Source organism: Pseudophryne corroboree, chromosome 8 (genome assembly GCF_028390025.1).
Source record: "Pseudophryne corroboree isolate aPseCor3 chromosome 8, aPseCor3.hap2, whole genome shotgun sequence".
NCBI classification, from domain to species: domain Eukaryota; kingdom Metazoa; phylum Chordata; class Amphibia; order Anura; family Myobatrachidae; genus Pseudophryne; species Pseudophryne corroboree.
The window spans coordinates 436,171,476-436,192,328 of record NC_086451.1 but is presented as its reverse complement, the minus strand read 5'-3'; the positions used below and the strand labels follow the sequence as shown (position 1 = coordinate 436,192,328).

At 50.0% G+C, this 20,853-nt stretch overlaps 1 long non-coding RNA gene across 1 annotated transcript in view; it reads left to right on the top strand.

Annotated features, from left to right (window-relative positions):
* LOC134947926 (uncharacterized) overlaps positions 1–20,576 on the top strand; it is a 51,151-nt gene extending 30,575 nt beyond the window's left edge. Inside the window, exon 3 of the long non-coding RNA XR_010182863.1 lies at positions 20,244–20,576. This is a non-coding gene — a long non-coding RNA (uncharacterized LOC134947926). The remainder of the gene's footprint in view (positions 1–20,243) is intronic.
* The last annotated feature ends 277 nt before the right edge of the window (positions 20,577–20,853 follow it).

Here is a 20,853-nt window from a genome sequence, read left to right as displayed (position 1 = left end):
AAAAAAAAAAAGAGACTTAGGCTGGGCATACACTGGAGCGAGGACTGCGCTCCCCGCGGTCACATGCAACAGACGCTTGGTTTGATGTGCTGAACCTGTGTTATGTTAATGAAGGACAGAACATGGTCGCTTTGTCATTTATTAACATTGCCCCAGTGTGTATGGGCATTCTGGGCTGACAGGGATTCGTTCCTATGTCGGAACGAATCCCCTTCGTCCCAGTATGTAGCCAGCTTTAGGGGTAGATTTACTAAAGTACGAGTTTTTAGAAGTGGAGATGTTGCCCACAGCAACCAATCAGATTCTACTTAACTTTTAACTAGCACCTTCTGGAAGATAAAAGCTAGAATCTGATTAATTGCTAGGGGAAACATCGCCACTTCTAAAAGCCGCACTTTAGTAAATATACCCCTTAGAGCAGAGAGAGAAAAACACAGACATAGAGGAGGGAGAGGCATAGAGCAGACAGCGAAAGACACGGGGAGAGAGAGAGAGAGAAAGACACAGAGGAGGAAGAGGCATAGAGCAGACAGCGAAAGACACAGGGGAGAGAGAGGAATAGAGCAGAGAGAGAGAGAGAGACACACACAGGACAGAGAGAGACAGACAGAGAGAGAGCGAGAGAGATACGGGAGAGAAAGGAATAGAGCAGACAGCGAAAGACACAGGGGAGAGAGAGGAATAGAGCAGAGAGAGAGAGAGACACACACAGGACAGAGAGAGACAGACAGAGAGAGAGCGAGAGAGATACGGGAGAGAGAGGAATAGAGCAGACAGCGAAAGACACAGGGGAGAGAGAGGAATAGAGCAGAGAGAGAGAGACACACACAGGACAGAGAGAGACAGAGAGAGAGCGAGAGAGATACGGGAGAGAGAGGAATAGAGCAGACAGCGAAAGACACAGGGGAGAGAGAGGAATAGAGCAGAGAGAGACACACACAGGACAGAGAGAGAGACAGAGAGAGAGAGAGAGAGAGATACGGGAGAGAGGAATAGAGCAGACAGCGAAAGACACAGAGGAGAGAGAGGCATAGAGCAGAGAAAGAAAGACACAGGGGAGGGAGAGGCATAGAGCAGAGAGAGAGACACACATAGGGGAGAGAGAGGCATAGAGCATAGAGAGAGACACACACATAGGGGAGAGAGAGGCATAGAGCATAGAGAGAGACACACACAGGAGAGAGAGAGAGAAACACGGGAGAGAGAGGCAGAGAGAGAAAGACACAGGGGAAGGGTAGACATAGAGCAGAGAGAAAGACACACACAGACACAGAGGAGGGAGAGGCATATTGCAGAGAGAGAAAGACACAGGGGAGGAAGAGGCATAGAGCAGAGAGAGAGACACACACACACACACACACACACACACAGGACAGAGAGAGAGATACGGGAGAGAGAGGAATAGAGCAGACATCGAAAGACACAGGGGAGAGAGAGGCATAGAGCAGAGAGAGAGAGAGAGAAACAAAGTAATGAGAGGCATAGAGCATAGAAAGAGAGACACGGGAGGGAGAGGCATAGAGGAAAGAGAGAGAGAGAGAGACACGGGAGAGAAGCATAAAGCAGAGAGAGAGAGACCCGGGAGGGAGAGGCATAGAGCAGAGAGAAAGACACAGGGGAGATAGAGAGCAGAGAGACACACACAGGGGAGAGAGAGGCATAGAGCAGAGAGAGAGAGACACGGGAGAGAGAGGCATAGAGCAGAGAGAGAGAGAGCCATAGAGCAAGGAGAGAGAGAGAGAGACACGGGAGAAAGAGAGGCATAGAGCAGAGAGAGAAAGAGACACGGGAGAGAGAGGCATAGAGCAGAGAGAGAGACACACGGGAGAGAGAGAGGCATAGAGCAGAGAGAGAGAGAGCCATAGAGTAGAGAGAGAGAGAGAGAGAGACAGACACGGGAGAGAGAGAGGCATAGAGCAGAGAGAGAGACACGGGAGAGAGAGACAGAGCAGAGAGAGAGACACAGGAGAGAGAGAGGCATAGAGCAGAGAGAGAGAGACACGGGAGAGAGGCATAGAGCAGAGAGAGAGACACGGGAGAGAGGCATAGAGCAGAGAGAGACACACAGGAGAGAGAGGCATAGAGCAGAGAGAGATATGGGAGAGAGAGAGGCATAGAGCAGAGAGAGAGAGACATGGGAGAGAGAGGCATAGAGCAGAGAGAGAGACATGGGAGAGAGGGGCATAGAGCAGAGAGAGAGAGACATGGGAGAGAGAGGGGCATAGAGTAGAGAGAGAGAGACATGGGAGAGAGAGAGGCATAGAGCAGAGAGAGAGAGACATGGGAGAGAGAGAGGCATAGAGCAGAGAGAGAGAGACATGGGAGAGAGAGAGGCATAGAGCAGAGAGAGAGAGAGAGACATGGGAGAGAGAGAGGCATAGAGCAGAGAGAGAGAGAGACATGGGAGAGAGGGGCATAGAGCAGAGAGAGAGAGAGACATGGGAGAGAGAGGGGCATAGAGCAGAGAGAGAGACACGGAAGAGAGGCATAGAGCAGAGAGAGAGACACGGGAGAGAGGCATAGAGCAGAGAGAGAGACACAGGAGAGAGGCATAGAGCAGAGAGAGAGACACGGGAGAGAGAGGCATAGAGCAGAGAAAGAGAGAGACATGGAAGAGAGAGAGGCATAGAGCAGAGAGAGAGAGACACAGGAGAGAGAGAGGCATAGAGCAGAGAGAGAGAGACATGGGAGAGAGAGGGGCATAGAGCAGAGAGAGAAATACACAGGAGAGGTAGATGCAGAGAGAGAAATACACAGGGGAGAGAGACACACAGGGGAGGAAGTTAAAGGGGGTAATTCCGAGTTGATCGTAGCTGTGCTAAATTTAGCACAGCTACGATGAGGCACTCAGACATGCGGGGGGACACCCAGTACAGGGCTAGCCCGCTCCGCATGTCAGTGCCGCCCCCCCCCCCCACCGCAGAAATGCAAAAGCAGCGCACAGCTGCGATGCTTTTGCACCTCAGGAGTTACTCCAGGCCAGCGCAGCTCCTGCGGCTGGCCAGGAGAACCTCTTCGCTGCCCCGGGTCGCAGCGGCTGCGTGTGACGTCACGCAGCTGCCGCAGCCCGCACCCCCAACGGTTCGGCCACGCACCCCCTAAATGGCGGCTTAACGCCGCCGTCCAGCCCCCTCCCACCCAGCGACCGCCTCTGCTTCAGAGGCGATCGCTAGGCAAAGACGGCCTTCTGGGATGCACCGGCGCACTGCGGCACTGGTGCAGTTCCGACCTGATCGCTGCGATAAACCCCGAAAGGGGAGTGAGATGCATAGAGCAGAGGGAGAAATACACAGGGGAGAGAGAGACACACGGGGGAGCAAGATAAAGGGGAGAGAGAAAGACAAAGGGGAAGGACAGGCCTAGAGCAGAGAGAGAAATACACAGGGAGAGACATAGAGCAGAGAGAGAAATACACAGGTGAGGGAGAGACATAGAGCAGAGGGAGAAATACACAGGGAGAGACATAGAGCAGAGAGAGAAATACACAGGTGAGGGAGAGACATAGAGCAGAGGGAGAAATACACAGGTGAGGGAGAGACATAGAGCAGAGGGAGAAATACACAGGGGAGAGAGAGACACACGGGGGAGAAAGATAAAGGGGAGGGAGAGACATAGAGCAGAGAGAGAAATAATAAGAATTTACTTACCGATAATTCTATTTCTCGTAGTCCGTAGTGGATGCTGGGGACTCCGTAAGGACCATGGGGGATAGCGGCTCCGCAGGAGACTGGGCACAAAAGTAAAGCTTTAGAACTACCTGGTGTGCACTGGCTCCTCCCCCTATGACCCTCCTCCAAGCCTCAGTTAGGATACTGTGCCCGGACGAGCGTACACAATAAGGAAGGATTTTGAATCCCGGGTAAGACTCATACCAGCCACACCAATCACACCGTACAACTCGTGATCTAAACCCAGTTAACAGCATGATAACAGAGGAGCCTCTAGAAAAGATGGCTCACTACAGCAATAACCCGATTTTTTGGTAACAATAACTATGTACCAGTATTGCAGACAATCCGCACTTGGGATGGGCGCCCAGCATCCACTACGGACTACGAGAAATAGAATTATCGGTAAGTAAATTCTTATTTTCTCTAACGTCCTAAGTGGATGCTGGGGACTCCGTAAGGACCATGGGGATTATACCAAAGCTCCCAAACGGGCGGGAGAGTGCGGATGACTCTGCAGCACCAAATGAGAGAACTCCAGGTCCTCCTCAGCCAGGGTATCAATTTTGTAGAATTTTACAAACGTATTTGCTCCTGACCAAGTAGCTGCTCGGCAAAGTTGTAAAGCCGAGACCCCTCGGGCAGCCGCCCAAGATGAGCCCATCTTCCTTGTGGAGTGGGCATTTACAGATTTTTGGCTGTGGCAGGCCTGCCACAGAATGTGCAAGCTGAATTGTACTACAAATCCAACGAGCAATAGTCTGCTTAGAAGCAGGAGCACCCAGCTTGTTGGGTGCATACAGGATAAACAGCGAGTCAGATTTTCTGACTCCAGCCGTCCTGGAAACATATATTTTCAGGGCCCTGATAACGTCTAGCAACTTGGAGTCCTCCAAGTCCCTAGTAGCCGCAGGCACCACAATAGGTTGGTTCAGGTGAAACGCTGAAACCACCTTAGGGAGAAACTGAGGACGAGTCCTCAATTCCGCCCTGTCCGAATGGAAAATCAGATAAGGGCTTTTACAGGATAAAGCCGCCAATTCTGACACGCGCCTGGCCCAGCCAACAGCATGACCACTTTCCATGTGAGATATTTTAACTCCACAGATTTAAGTGGTTCAAACCAATGTGACTTTGGAACCCAAAAACTACATTGAGATCTCAAGGTGCCACTGGAGGCACAAAAGGAGGCTGTATATGCAGTACCCCTTTTACAACGTCTGAACTTCAGGGACTGAAGCTAGTTCTTTTTGGAAGAAAATTGACAGGGCCGAAATTTGAACCTTAATGAAACCCAATTTCAGGCCCATAGACACTCCTGTTTGCAGGAAATGTAGGAATCGACCCAGTTGAATTTCCTCCGTCGGGCCTTACTGGCCTCGCCCCACGCAACATATTTTCGCCAAATGCGGTGATAATGTTTTGCGGTTACATCCTTCCTGGCTTTGATCAGGATAGGGATGACTTCATCCGGAATGCCTTTTTTCCTTCAGGATCCGGCGTTCAACCGCCATGCCGTCAAACGCAGCCGCGGTAAGTCTTGGAACAGACAGGGTCCTTGCTGGAGCAGGTCCCTTCTTAGAGGTAGAGGCCACGGATCCTCCGTGAGCATCTCTTGAAGTTCCGGTTACCAAGTCCTTCTTGGCCAATCCGGAGCCACGAATATAGTGCTTACTCCTCTCCATCTTATCAATCTCAGTACCTTGGGTATGAGAGGCAGATGAGGGAACACATACACTGACTGGTACACCCACGGTGTTACCAGAGCGTCTACAGCTATTGCCTGAGGGTCCCTTGACCTGGCGCAATACCTGTCGAGTTTTTCCCAACGGTTTATAATCATGTGGAAGACTTCTGGGTGAAGTCCCCACTCTCCCGGGTGGAGGTCGTGTCTGCTGAGGAAGTCTGCTTCCCAGTTGTCCACTCCCGGAATTGCTGACAGTGCTATCACATGATTTTCCGCCCAGCGAAGAATCCTTGCAGCTTCTGCCATTGCCCTCCTGCTTCTTGTGCCACCCTGTCTGTTTACGTGGGTGACTGCCGTGATGTTGTCCGACTGGATCAACACCGGCTGACCTTGAAGCAGAGGTCTTGCTAAGCTTAGAGCATTGTAAATGGCCCTTAGCTTCAGGATATTTATGTGAAGTGATGTCTCCAGGCTTGACCATAAGCCCTGGAAATTCCTTCCCTGTGTGACTGCTCCCCAGCCTCGCAGGCTGGCATCCGTGGTCACCAGGACCCAGTCCTGAATGCCGAATCTGCGGCCCTCTAGAAGATGAGCACTCTGCAACCAACACAGGAGGGACACCCTTGTTCTTGGTGACAGGGTTATCCGCTGATGCATCTGAAGATGCGACCCGGACCATTTGTCCAGCAGGTCCCACTGGAAAGTTCTTGCGTGGAATCTGCCGAATGGGATTGCTTCGTAGGAAGCCACCATTTTACCCAGAACCCTTGTGCATTGATGCACTGAGACTTGGCTCGGTTTTAGGAGGTTCCTGACTAGCTCGGATAACTCCCTGGCTTTCTCCTCCGGGAGAAACACCTTTTTCTGGACTGTGTCCAGGATCATCCCTAGGAACAGAAGACGAGTCGTCGGAACCAGCTGCGATTTTGGAATATTGAGAATCCAATCGTGCTGCCGCAACACTACCTGAGATAGTGCTACACCGACCTCCAACTGTTCCCTGGATCTTACCCTTAACAGGGAATCGTCCAAGTAAGGGATAACTAAAATTCCCTTCCTTCTAAGGAATATCATCATTTCGGCCATTACCTTGGTAAAGACCCAGGGTGCCGTGGACCATCCATACGGCAGCGTCTGAACTGATAGTGACAGTTCTGTACCATTAACCTGAGGTACCCTTGGTGAGAAGGGTAAATTTGGACATGAAGGTAAGCATCCTCGATGTCCCGAGACATCATGTAGTCCCCTTCTTCCAGGTTCGCAATCACTGCTCTGAGTGACTCAATCTTGAATTTGAACCTCTGTATGTAAGTGTTCAAAGATTTTAGATTTAGAATCGGTCTCACCGAGCCGTCCGGCTTCGGTACCACAACAGTGTGGAATAATACCCCGTTCCCTGTTGCAGGAGGGGTACCTTGATTATCACCTGCTGGGAATACAGCTTGTGAATGGCTTCCAAAACTGTCTCCCTGTCAGAAGGAGACATCGGTAAAGCCGACTTTAGGAAACGGCGAGGGGGAGACGTCTCGAATTCCAATTTGTACCCCTGAGATATCACCTGAAGGATCCAGGGGTCTACTTGCGAGTGAGCCCACTGCGCGCTGAAATTCATTGAGACGGGCCCCCCACCGTGCCTGATTCTGCTTGTAAAGCCCCAGCGTCATACTGAGGGCTTGGCTGAGGCGGGAAAGGGTTTCTGTTCCTGGGAACTGGCTGATTTCTGCAGCCTTTTTCCTCTCCCTCTGTCACGGGGCAGAAATGAGGAACCTTTTGCCCGCTTGTCCACGAAAAGACTGCGCCTGATAATACGGCGTCTTCTCATGTTGCTTCCAAATGCCGTTTGAAAACCGCATCACCTGACCACTGTCGTGTCCATAACCCTCTACTGGTAGAAATGGACAACGCACTTAGACTTGATGCCAGTCGGCAAATATTCCGCTGTGCATCACGCATATATAGAAATGCTTCTTTTAAATGCTCTATAGGCAAAAATATACTGTCCCTATCTAGGGTATCAATATTTTCAGTCAGGGAATCCGACCACGCCAACCCAGCACTGCACATCCAGGCTGAGGCGATTGCTGGTCGCAGTATAACACCAGTATGTGTGTAAATACATTTTAGGATACCCTCCTGCTTTCTATCAGCAGGATCCTTAAGGGCGGCCATCTCAGGAGAGGGTAGAGCCCTTACAAGCGTGTGAGCGCTTTATCCACCCTAGGGGGTGTTTCCCAACGCACCCTAACCTCTGGCGGGAAAGGATATAATGCCAATAACATTTTAGAAATTATCAGTTGTTATCGGGGGAAACCCACGCATCATCACACACCTCATTTAATTTCTCAGATTCAGGAAAACTACAGGTAGTTTTTCCTCACCGAACATAATACCCCTTTTTGGTGGTACTCGTATTATCAGAAATGTGTAAAACATTTTTCATTGCCTCCATCATGTAACGTGTGGCCCTACTGGAAGTCACATTTGTCTCTTCACCGTCGACACTGGAGTCAGTATCCGTGTCGGCGTCTATATCTGCCATCTGAGGTAACGGGCGCTTTAGAGCCCCTGACGGCCTATGAGACGTCTGGACAGGCACAAGCTGAGTAGCCGGCTGTCTCATGTCAACCACTGTCTTTTATACAGAGCTGACACTGTCACGTAATTCCTTCCAACAGTTCATCCACTCAGGTGTCGACCCCCTAGGGGGTGACATCACTATTACAGGCAATCTGCTCCGTCTCCACATCATTTTTCTCCTCATACATGTCGACACAAACGTACCGACATACAGCACACACACAGGGAATGCTCTGATAGAGGACAGGACCCCACTAGCCCTTTGGGGAGACAGAGGGAGAGTTTGCCAGCACACACCAGAGCGCTATATATATATACAGGGATAACCTTATATAAGTGTTTTTCCCCTTATAGCTGCTGTATCTTTAATACTGCGCGTAATTAGTGCCCCCCCTCTCTTTTTTAACCCTTTCTGTAGTGTAGTGACTGCAGGGGAGAGCCAGGGAGCTTCCCTCCAACGGAGCTGTGAGGGAAAATGGCGCCAGTGTGCTGAGGAGATAGGCTCCGCCCCCTTATCGGCGGCCTTATCTCCCATTTTTCTATGTATTCTGGCAGGGGTTAAATGCATCCATATAGCCCAGGAGCTATATGTGATGCATTTTTTGCCATCCAAGGTGTTTTTATTGCGTCTCAGGGCGCCCCCCCCCCCAGCGCCCTGCACCCTCAGTGACCGGAGTGTGAAGTGTGCTGAGAGCAATGGCGCACAGCTGCAGTGCTGTGCGCTACCTTGTTGAAGACAGGACGTCTTCTGCCGCCGATTTTCCGGACCTCTTCTGTCTTCTGGCTCTGTAAGGGGGCCGGCGGCGCGGCTCTGGGACCCATCCATGGCTGGGCCTGTGATCGTCCCTCTGGAGCTAATGTCCAGTAGCCTAAGAAGCCCAATCCACTCTGCACGCAGGTGAGTTCGCTTCTTCTCCCCTTAGTCCCTCGATGCAGTGAGCCTGTTGCCAGCAGGTCTCACTGAAAATAAAAAACCTAAAACTAAACTTTTCACTAAGCAGCTCAGGAGAGCCACCTAGTGTGCACCCTTCTCGTTCGGGCACAAAATCTTAACTGAGGCTTGGAGGAGGGTCATAGGGGGAGGAGCCAGTGCACACCAGGTAGTTCTAAAGCTTTACTTTTGTGCCCAGTCTCCTGCGGAGCCGCTATCCCCCATGGTCCTTACGGAGTCCCCAGCATCCACTTAGGACGTTAGAGAAACACAGGTGAGGGAGAGACATAGAGCAGAGAGAGAAATACACAGGTGAGGGAGAGACATAGAGCAGAGAGAGAAATACACATGTGAGGGAGAGACATAGAGCAGAGGGAGAAATACACAGGGGAGAGAGACACACGGGGGAGAAAGATAAAGGGGAGGGAGAGACATAGAGCAGAGAAATACACAGGTGAGGGAGAGACATAGAGCAGAGAGAGAAATACACAGGTGAGGGAGAGACATAGAGCAGAGAGAGAAATACACAGGTGAGGGAGAGGCCTAGAGCAGAGAGAGAAATACACAGGTGAGGGAGAGACATAGAGCAGAGAGAGAAATACACAGAGAGAGACACGGGGGTAATTCAGACCTGGTCGCTGCTGTGCGCTTTCGCACTGCAGGCAATCAGGCACAAACAGCGCATGCGTATGCACCGCAATGCACAGGCACGTCGTAGTTACAAAGCGGATCACAGCTCAGCGATGGGTTTGTGCGACGTATCCATTCGCACGGGCGATCGCAAGGAGATTGACAGGAAGAAGGCGTTTGTGGGTGGCAACTGACCGTTTTCAGGGAGTGTCTGGAAAAACGCAGGCGTGTTCAAGCGTTTGCAGGGAGGGTTCCTGACGTCAATTCCGGTCCCGGACAGGCCGATGTGATCGAAGCGGCTGAGTAAGTCCTGGGCTGCGCAGAGACTGCACAAAATCTGTTTGTACAGCTCTGCTACACATGCGCTCGCACACTTGCACAGCTAAAATACACTCCCCCTGTAGGCAGCGACTATCCGATCGCAGCAGTGTAAAAATCGCTTGCTAACGATCAGCTCTGAATTAGGCCCACACCCACAGAGCAGAGAGAAAGAGAGAGAGACGGACACAGGGGAGGGAGAGACAGAGTAGGGGGAGGGAGAGACACAGGGCCTAATTCAGACCTGATCACAAAATCTTTCTCTAATGGGCAAAACCATGTGCACTGCAGGTGGGGCCGACATAACATGTATAGAGAGAGTTAGGTTTGGGTGGGGTGTTTTGTTTCTGTGCAGGGAAAATATTGGCTGCTTTATTTTTACACTGCAATTTAGATTTCAGTTTGAACACACCCAGTAGCGGATCTTGCCACGGGCAAGCAGGACTTTTGCCCGGGGCGCCGCCTTCCGGAGGGCGCTGGCGCCATCCGGAGGGCGCCGCACCGTGGCAAGATCCGCCACTGCTGCCCGCTGTGTCCCCCGTCCGCCTCAAATGCCCGCTGCCCGCTGCCGTCCCCTGTGAAGGGAACTAGACGCTATGCGTCTAGTTTCCCTTCGTGGAGAGTAACTTTGCTGAGCGGTGCGCGATGACGTCATCGCGCACCGCACAGCAAAGGTCCTCTCCACGAAGGGAACTAGACGCATAGCGTCTAGTTTCCCTTCGTGGAGAGGACCTTTTGCTGTGCGGTGCGCGATGACGTCATCGCGCATCGCTCAGCATTCAAGCGGTGCTAGAATGTACAGGGGGCGTAACTGACCACGCCCCCTGTATTAGACCACGCCCACTTTCCTGCCCGGGGGGCGCTATGCGCCCTTGAACCGGCCCTGAACACACCCCACCCAAATCTAACTCTCTGCACGTTATATCTGCCCCCCTGCAGTGCACATGGGGGTGGGGGGGGGGGTCATTCCGAGTTGTTCGCTCGCTAGCTACTTTTAGCAGCCGTGCAGACACATAGTTGCCACCCATGGGGGAGTGTATCTTCGCTTTGCAAGTGTGCGGACGCGTGTGCAGCTGAGCGAGGCAAAAAAGTTTTTTGCAGTTTGAGTAGCTCTGGACTTACTCAGCCCTTGCAATCATTTCAGCCTGTCCGGTCCCGGAATTGACGTCAGACACCCGCCCTGCAAATGCCTGGATACGCCTGGGTTTTTTCCAAACGCTCCCTGAAAACGGTCAGTTGACACCCACAAAAACCTTCTTCCTGTCAATCTCCTTGCAATCGGCTGTGCGAATGGATTCTTCGTTAAATCCATCGCCCAGCAACGATCCTCTTTGTACCAGTATGATGCGCGTGCACATTGCAATGTATACTCATGCGCAGTAGTAACTTGTTCACTGCGCTGCGAAAAACGGCAGCGAGCGATCAACTCGGAATAACCCCCATGGTTTTGTCCATTAGAGAAAAAGTTTGCTGTTGCGATCAGGTCTGAATTAGGCCCATAGGGGGTAATTCAGAGTTGATCGCAGCAAAACATGTGTTAGCAGTTGGGCAAAACCATGTGCACTGAAGGTGGGGCAGATATAACATTTGCAGAGAGAGTTAGATTTGGGTTATATTGTTTCTGTGCAGGGTAAATACTGGCTGATTTATTTTTACACTGCAATTTAGATTTCAGTTTGAACACATCACACCCAAATCTAACTTTCTCTGCACATGTTACATCTGCCCCACCTGCAGTGCACATGGTTTTGCCCAACTGCTAACAAATTTGCTGCTGCGATCAACTCAGAATTACCTTTATAGAATGGAGAGAAAAAGTCACAGGGGAGAGAGAGACACGGGAGGGAGAGTAGGGAGACAGAGTAGGGAGAGAAAGTCACAGGGGAGAGAGAGACACGGGAGGGAGAGTAGGGAGACAGAGTAGGGAGAGAAAGTCACAGGGGAGAGAGAGACACGGGAGGGAGAGTAGGGAGACAGAGTAGGGAGAGAAAGTCACAGGGGAGAGAGAGACACGGGAGGGAGAGTAGGGAGACAGAGTAGGGAGAGAAAGTCACAGGGGAGGGAGAGACACGGGAGGGAGAGTAGGGAGACAGAGTAGGGAGAGAAAATCACAGGGGAGGGAGAGACACGGGAGGGAGAGTAGGGAGACAGAGTAGGGAGAGAAAGTCACAGGGAAGGGAGAGACGCAGAGGAGAGGCGGAGAGAGACAAAGACGAGGGGGGGACGGGGACATAGCGGAGAGATACAGGAGAGACAGAGGAGGGAGTTATACAGAGATGACCGCAGATTGCTGCATACGCAGCCAGATATAAGAGAGAAAGACTAAGGGGAGGGAGGGAAAGGAGAGAGAGAGCGGAGAGAGAAAGACTAAGGGGAGGGAGACAGAGGAGAAAGACACAGGGGAAGGAGAGATACTGTATAAAGCAGAGAGAGAGAGAAAGACACAGAGGAGGGAGACAAAGGAGAGAGAGACACAGGGGAAGGAGGCACAGAGCAGAGAGAGAAAGACTACGGGGAGGGAGACAAAAGAGAGAGACACAAGGGAAGGAGAGAGCAGAGAGATAAAAACTAAGGGGAGGGAGAGAGAGCAGAGAGAGAAAGACTAAGGGGAGGGAGACATAGGAGACAGAGAGAGAGACAGACGGGAGGGAGACAAAGGAGAGAAAGACACAGGGGAAGGAGAGACAGAGCAGGGAGAGAAAGACACAGGGGAAGGAGGCACAGAGCAGAGAGAAAGACACAGGGAAAGGAGAGAGAGCAGAGAGAGAAAGACTAAGGGGAGGGAGACAAAGGAGAGAGAGACACACGGGGAAGGAGAGAGCAGAGAGAGAAAGACGAAGGGGAGGGAGAGAGAGCAGAGAGAAAGACTAAGGGGAGGGAGACACACACACACACACACACACACACACACACACAGGGGAAGGAGAGAGCAGAGAGAGAAAGAAAGATAATGGAGGGAGAGAGAGCAGAGAGAGAAAGACTAAGGGGAGGGAGACAAAGGAGAAAGACAGGGGAGGGAGACAAAGGAGAGAAAGACACAGGGGAAGGAGACACAGAGCAGAGAGAGAAAGACTAAGGGGAGGGAGACAAAGGAGAAAGACAGACAGGGGAGGGAGACAAAGGAGAGAAAGACACAGGGGAGGGAGACAAAGGAGAGAAAGACACAGGGGAGGGAGACAAAGGAGAGAAAGACACAGGGGAGGGAGACAAAGGAGAGAAAGACGCAGGGGAAGGAGGCACAGAGCAGAGAGAGAAAGACTAAGGGGAGGGAGACAAAAGAGAGAGAAAAAAAACAGGATTTTGATAACCTACCTGTAAATCCTTTTCTCCTAGTCCGTAGAGGATGCTGGGGTCCACTTCTTGACCATGGGGTATAGACGGTTCCGCAGGAGCCATGGCACTCTTAAGACTTTTCAATGGGTGAGAACTGGCTCCTTCCTCTATGCCCCTCCTCCAGACCTCAGTTATAGGAACTGTGCCCAGGGAGATGGACATTTCGAGGAAAGGATTTACTTTAATACTAGTGGTTAGATACATACCAGCTCACCACTGTTGAATGCCACACAACATGGCATTCAACAGAACACTCGCCAACAGGCATGAACCAATTTCAGCAACATGCTGAAACTAATATAACACAACTTGTGTAACTCGAATAACAAAACTGCAGGTAAAGTACGCACTGGGACCGGTGCCCGGCATCCTCTACGGACTAGGAGAAAAGGATTTACCGGTAGGTTACCAAAATCCTGTTTTCTCATACGTCCTAGAGGATGCTGGGGTCCACTTCTTGACCATGGGGTTTATACCAAAGCTCCAGTACGGGCGGGATAGTGCAGATGACCCTGCAGCACCGATTGACCGAATTTGAGGTCTTCGTCGGCCAAGGTGTCAAACTTGTAGAATTTTGCAAATGTGTTTGACCCCGACCAAGTAGCTGCTCTGCAAAGTTGCAATGCCGAGAATCCCCGGGCAGCCGCCCAAGATGAGCCCACCTTCCTAGTGGAATGGGCCTTCACCGACTCGGTAACGGCAATCCAGCCGTAGTATGAGCGTGCTGAATAGTACCTCTGATCCAACGCGCAATAGTCTGCTTGAAAGCAGGAGACCCAATCTTGTTGGGAGCATACAGGACAAACAAGGAGACTGTTTTTCCATAGCGACATAAATCTTTAAAGCCCTAACCACATCTAGAGACTTTGACTCAGTGAACGTGTCAGTAACTACTGGCACCACAATAGGTTGGTTTATGTGGAAAGATGAAACCACCTTTGGAAGAAAATGTTGATGAGTTCTCAACTCTGCCCTATCTTCATGAAAGATCAGGTAAGGGCTCTTGTGAGACAAGGCCCCCAATTCCGACACCCGCCGTGCGGTTCCCAATGCCACAAGCATCACCACTTTCCAAGTGAAAAACTTCAACTCTATCTCTTGTAGAGGCTTAAACCAATCCGATTGAAGGAACTGCAACACCACGTTAAGGTCCCATGGTGCCACTGGAGGCACAAATGTAGTCTGGATGTGTAGAACCCCTTTCACGAAAGTCTGAACCTCTGGAAGAAAGGCCAATTGTTTTTGGAAGAACACTGACAAGGCCGAAATCTGGACCTTGATTGAACCCAATCGGAGGCCCACCTCCACACCAGCCTGCAGAAAATGGAGAAAACGTCCCAACTGAAACTCTTCCATAGGAGCCTTCTTGGATTCACACCAAGATACATATTTTCTCCAAATACGGTGGTAATGTTTCGACGTTACTCCTTTCCTGGCCTGAATAAGGGTGGGGATGACTTCTTTGGGAATACCCTTTCGGGCTAGGATCCGGCACTCAACAGCCATGCCGTCAAACGTAGCCGCGGTAAGTCTTGATACATGCATGGCCCCTGCTGCAGCAGGTCCTCGCGAAGAGGAAGAGGCCGAGGATCTTCTATGAGCAACTCCTGAAGATCTGGGTACCAAGCCCTCCTTGGCCAGTCTGGGGCAATGAAGATTGCTCAAACCCTTGTTCTTCTTAAGATCCTGAGAACTTTTGTGATCAGCGGAAGTGGAGGGAAGACATACACTGACCGGAATACCCACTGGGTCACCAGTGCATCCACTGCTATTGCTTGAGGGTCTCTCGACCTGGAACAATATTTCTGAAGCTTCTTGTTGAGACGAGATGCCATCATGTCTACTTGGGGAACTCCCCAAAGACTTGTCACCTCTGTGAAGACTTCTTGGTGGAGGCCCCACTCTCCTGGATGGAGATCGTGTCTGCTGAGGAAGTCTGCTACCAAGTTGTCTACTCCCAGAATGAAAATTGCCGACAGAGCCTTTACATGTCTTTCTGCCCAGAGGAGGATCTTCGTCACCTCTGCCATTGCCGCTCTGCTTTTCGTTCCGCCCTCCCTGTTTATGTAAGCGACTGCTGTTAAACTTTCCGACTGGATCTGCATGGGATGATCTTGAAGATGTACCGCTTGTTGAAGGCCGTTGTAAATGGCTCTCAATTCCAGCATGTTTATGTGAAGGCAGGCTTCTTGACTTGATCATTTTCCTTGGAAGCTTTCCCCCTGAGTGACAGCTCCCCAGCCTCGGAGACTTGCATCAGTGGTTACCAGGACCTGAATCCCGAACCTGCGTCCCTCTAGTAGGTGAGAACTGTGTAGCCACCACAGGAGCGAAATCCTGGCTTTTGACGACAGGATTATCTTCCGGTGCATGTGTAGGTGGGAACCCGACCACTTGTCCAACAGGTCCCACTGGAATACTCTGGCATGGAACCTGCCAAACTGTATGGCCTCGTAGGCCGCCACCATCTTCCCCAACAACCGAATGCACTGATGGATCGACACACTTGGTGGTTTTAATATCTGTTTCACCATTTTCTGGATTTCCAGAGCCTTTTCCACTGGAAGAAGTACTCTCTGAACTTCTGTGTTCAGAATCATCCCAAGAAAAGACAATCTTGTCGTCGGTTCCAACTGTGACTTTGGATAATTTATGATCCAACCGTGTTGTTGGAGTATTGACAGGGAGAGTGTGATGTTTTGTAACAACTGCTCCCTGGATCTCGCCTTTATCAGGAGAGCGTCTAGATAAGGAATTATACTGACTTTGGTGAATACCCTTCGGCGCCGTGGAGGGACCGAAAGGTAACGTCTGGAATTGGTAATGGCAATCCTGAACCACGAATCTCAGATAAGCCTGGTGAGGAGGATAAATGGGAACATGCAGGTAAGCATCCTTTATGTCTACGGACATCATGTAGTCCCCCCTCCTCCAGACTGGAAATCACTGCCCTCAGTGATTCCATTTTGAACTTGAACCGTTTCAAGTAGAGATTCAGATTTTTTAGGTTTAGAATCGGTCTGACTGAGCCGTCCGGCTTCGGAACTACAAAAAGGCTTGAATAAAACCCCTCCCTTGTTGTGACAAAGGTACCAGGACTATGACCTGATCCTGACATAATTTTTGTATTACCGCTGTTACTGCTTCCCTTTCCGGAAGAGAAGCTGGCAAGGTCAATTTGAAAAATCGGCATGGGGGAACGTCTTGAAACTTCAGCTTGTAACCCTGGGATACTATTTGCAAAACCCAGGGGTCCAGGCCAGACAGAATCCAACCTTGGCTGAACAGTTTGAGACGTGCCCCCACCCGAGCGGTCTCCCGCAAAGGAGCCCCAGCGTCATGCTGAAGATTTGGCAGAAGTAGGGGTAGACTTCTGCTCCTGGGAACCTGGAGCCGCTGTGGACTTCTTTCCCTTTCCTCTTCCCCTACCTGCAAAGAAGGGGGAAACTCTCGCTTTTTTGTATTTATTGGGCCGAAAGGACTGCATGTGCGGGAGATATGTCTTTTTTGCCGGTGCAGGCGCAGAGGGCAAAAATGTCGACTTACCTGCGCTAACCGCCGAGACAAATGCATCCAGTCCATCGCCAAATAAGGCCTCACCTTTATATGGGAGAGCCTCCATATTTCTTTTGGAATCTGCATCCGCGTTCCACTGGCGAATCCACAACGCCCACCGAGCTGATACTGCCATGGTAGCGGCTTGTGAACTCGAGTCCAATATCTTTCATCGCTTCTACCATGTATGCGGCATCGTCTTTGATATTCCCTAACTTAAGGAGTATCTCATCTTTATCAATCGTGTCAATTTCTGATGACACGCTTTCTGACCATTTTTCAATAGCGCGACTCACCCATGCGCAAGCAATTGTGGGCCTGAGCAGCGTACCATTGGCAACATAAATGGATTTTAATGTAGTCTCCATTTTGCGGTCTGCTGGCTCCTTTAGTGAAGCTGTGCCAGGTGCAGGGAGAATTACCTTCTTTGTCAACCTGGACAGTGCACTGTCTGACACAGGGGGTGACTCCCATTTTTTCCTGTCCTCCACCGGGAAAGGATAAGCTATCTGAATTCTCTTGGGAATACGAAATTTCTTTTCGGGATTCACCCACATCCCTTCAAAGAGAGTATTAAGCTCGTGGGAAGGAGGGAAAGTGACCTTGGATTTCTTTTCTTTATAGAAATAAGCCTTCTCTTGAGGTACAGGAGTGGCTTCCGTGACTTCCAGAACTTCCCTTATAGCTACAATCATATATTGTATATTTTTTGCCAATTTATGATCTATTTCTCTGGAGTCACTATCGTCGACACAAGAATCAGTGTCCGTGTCGGTATCAGTATTCACAATGGGGGTAATTCCAAGTTGATCGCAGCAGGATTTTTGTTAGCAATTGGGCAAAACCATGTGCACTGCAGGGGAGGCAGATATAACATGTGCAGAGAGAGTTAGATTTGGGTGGGTTATATTGTTTCTGTGCAGGGTAAATACTGGCTGCTTTATTTTTACACTGCAATTTAGATTTCAGTTTGAACACACCCCACCCAAATCTAACTCTCTCTGCACATGTTACATCTGTCCCACCTGCAGTGCATATGGTTTTGCCCAATTGCTATCAAAAATCCTGCTGCGATCAACTTGGAATTACCCCCAATATTCGCAAATGGTCTCTTATGTGACCCAGAGGGGTCGCCTGTGGATGGAAGAACGGAGCCCTGAAAAATCACATCCTCCACAGATTTTCTCCAGCACTCAGCATGAGATTCAGACTTATCTAATCTCCTATTGATATGATGCATACTATCACGTATTTCTTTCACCCATGCAGGCTCTTGGTGTGCCGGCAGCACCACCACATTACAACTATGTGTCCCTAAAATGCCTTCTTCCGGGGAGGAACTCCCTGCCTCAGACATGTCTTACACACGTGTACAACACACACTCACAGACACACTGGGACTTATAGGGGACAGACCCACAGTAAAATCTGTCAGAGGGACACAGTTTAGGAGCAGCCAGTTAGCAACCCAGTGCCAAAGAAAAAATCCCTGTGCCGCGTACTTTGTACACAGAGACAAAATCCTCGTGTTGCGTACTCCGTACACAGAAACTCTTAAGCACTATTATATTATGCACAATATGTATTAACACCTAGCCCCCCCCCCCCCCTTTTATCACCTTGATACTTGTTCAGAAGTGGAGTTGAACCAGCTTCTTCTCTGCATTCTGTGAATGAGAGAAAATGGCCCTGAACAGTGTGCTGGCTGCTTGAGGAAGCTCCGCCCCCGCAATGGCGCGTTTCTCCTCAGAGATTTTTCACATAATATTTATACTGGCGGGGGTAGGGCTGTGCCTTGTCATCTTATGCCCCCTTTTATCCAGTTTACGAGGTTATTTGCTGCCCAGGGCGTCCTCCCCCCCAGCGCTTTGCAGTGCCTATGTATGTGTGGGAAGCAATGGTGCGCTGCGCTCCCTCCAGCCGCGCTGTACCTCAGCCATCACTTTGCTTGATTGAAGATCTGTCTTCATACACTCACCTATCTTCTGACTTCTGGCTCTGTGAGGGGGGTGACGGCGTGCTGTGGGAGTGAGCATCTAGACACGGCTAGCGTTCAGTTCCCTTCAGGAGCTAATGGTGTCCTGTCAGCCAGAAGCAGAGCCATGAAACTCTTCAGGAAGTTGGTTCCTACTTCTGCCCCCTCAGTCCCACGAAGCAGGGAGACTGTTGCCAGCAGTTCTCCCTGAAAATAAAAAACCTAACATAAGTCTTTTCAGAGAAACCCAGTAGAGCTCCTCAGAGTGCATCCAATCTGCCTGGGCACATTTCTAAAACTGAGGTCTGGAGGAGGGGCATAGAGGGAGGAGCCAGTTCACACCCATTGAAAAGTCTTAAGAGTGCCCATGGCTCCTGCGGAACCGTCTATACCCCATGGTCAAGAAGTGGACCCCAGCATCCTCTAGGACGTAAGAGAAACTAAGTGGAGGGAGGGAGGGAGAGAGAGCGAGCGAGAAAGACTAAGGGGATGGAGACAAAAGGAGAGAGAGAGAGAGAGAGACAGGGGAAGGAGAGAGAGCAGAGAGAGAAAGACATGGAAGGGAGAGACAGATCAGAGAGAAATACTGATGCCCCCTACACACTTGGCAGGGGGGGGGGGAGGTGACGGAGGGAGTGAAGTTTCTTCACTCCCCCAGTCACCCGGATCCATAGCACTGCATGCTAATATGGACGAGATTGTCCATATTGGCCTGCATGCATAAGCGACCCGGCACAAACGACGAACGAGTACGTTCATATTGTTCAGTGTTATCGACTAATGTGTAGGGCCCTTAAGGGGAGGGAGGGAGGGAGGGGAGAGAGAGAGAGAGACAAAGGAGAGAGAGACAGGGAAAGGGGAGAGAGCAGAGAGAGAAAGACACAGGGGAAGGAGAGACAGCAGAGACAGAGCAGAGAGAGAGAGAAAGAGAGAGCGAGAGAGCGAAGGAGAGAGAAAGAGAGAAAGAGAGAAAGAGAGAAAGAAAGAAAGAAAGAAAGAAAGAGGGGAAGGAGAGAATTTCAATTGATATGTTTTAGGGGATATAAGTATAACATACATTTACTTACAGATTTTTTTCTATTGATTTTGAAATTTTAGAAAAATGTGTTATTTATCCTGATACACCACATTGATTTACCCCATGGGTACATAAAGAAAGACATAGTGACGGAGAGAGACTTGTGGGATGGGAATGGGAAGGTGAAGGAAGAGAGGAGATCGGAAAAATTAAACCACTAAGGCACAATAGCTAGCGATCACCAAACACTAATATATATATATATATATATATATATATACACACATACATACACACACACACACACACAGACACACACACACACACACACACACACACACACACACAATACTGTTTGCCGAAATGCTGGAGAGCAGTGCAATAATGAATGTCTGCAGGCAACAGTGAAGCATGGTTGCTTGCAAGTCTGGGGATGCATTTCGGCAAATGGAGTTGGGGATTTGGTCAGGATAAATGGTGCAGGTACAGTACTTATCCATCATGCAATACCATCAGAGAGGCATCTGATTGGCTCCAACTTTATTCTGCAGCAAGACAACAACCCTAAACATACAGCCAATGTCAATAAGAACTATCTTCAACGTAAAGAAGAACAAGGAGTCCTGGAAGTGATGATATAGCCCCACAGAGCACTGATCTCATCATCGAGTCTGTCTGGGATTACATGAAGAGACAGAAGGATTTGAGCAAGCCTACATCCACGGAAGATCTGTGGTTATTTCTCCAAGGTGTTTGGAACAACCTCCCTGCCGAGTTCCTTCAAAAACTGTGTGCAAGTGTACCTAGAATTGATGCTGTTTTGAAGGCAAAGGGGTGGTCACGCCAAATATTGATATGATTTAGATTTCTCTTCTGTTCATTCACTTTGCATTTTGTTAATTGATAAAAATAAACTGTTAACACTTCAATGTTTGAAAGCATTGTAACTTTTCAGCATTTTTTCCCACACCTGCCTAAAACTTTTGCACAGTGCTGTGTGTGTAGATAAACATTTCAATTGCCAATGTGCCTGTAGAATAAAGGATGAGTAACTACAGTGATCTAAGAAATTGTGCTTTCGGGATTAAGGAAGTGACCTAAGAATACTAACAAAGTACCTATTGGCTATCTAAAATCCTATAGAACATTGGTATGACCGTG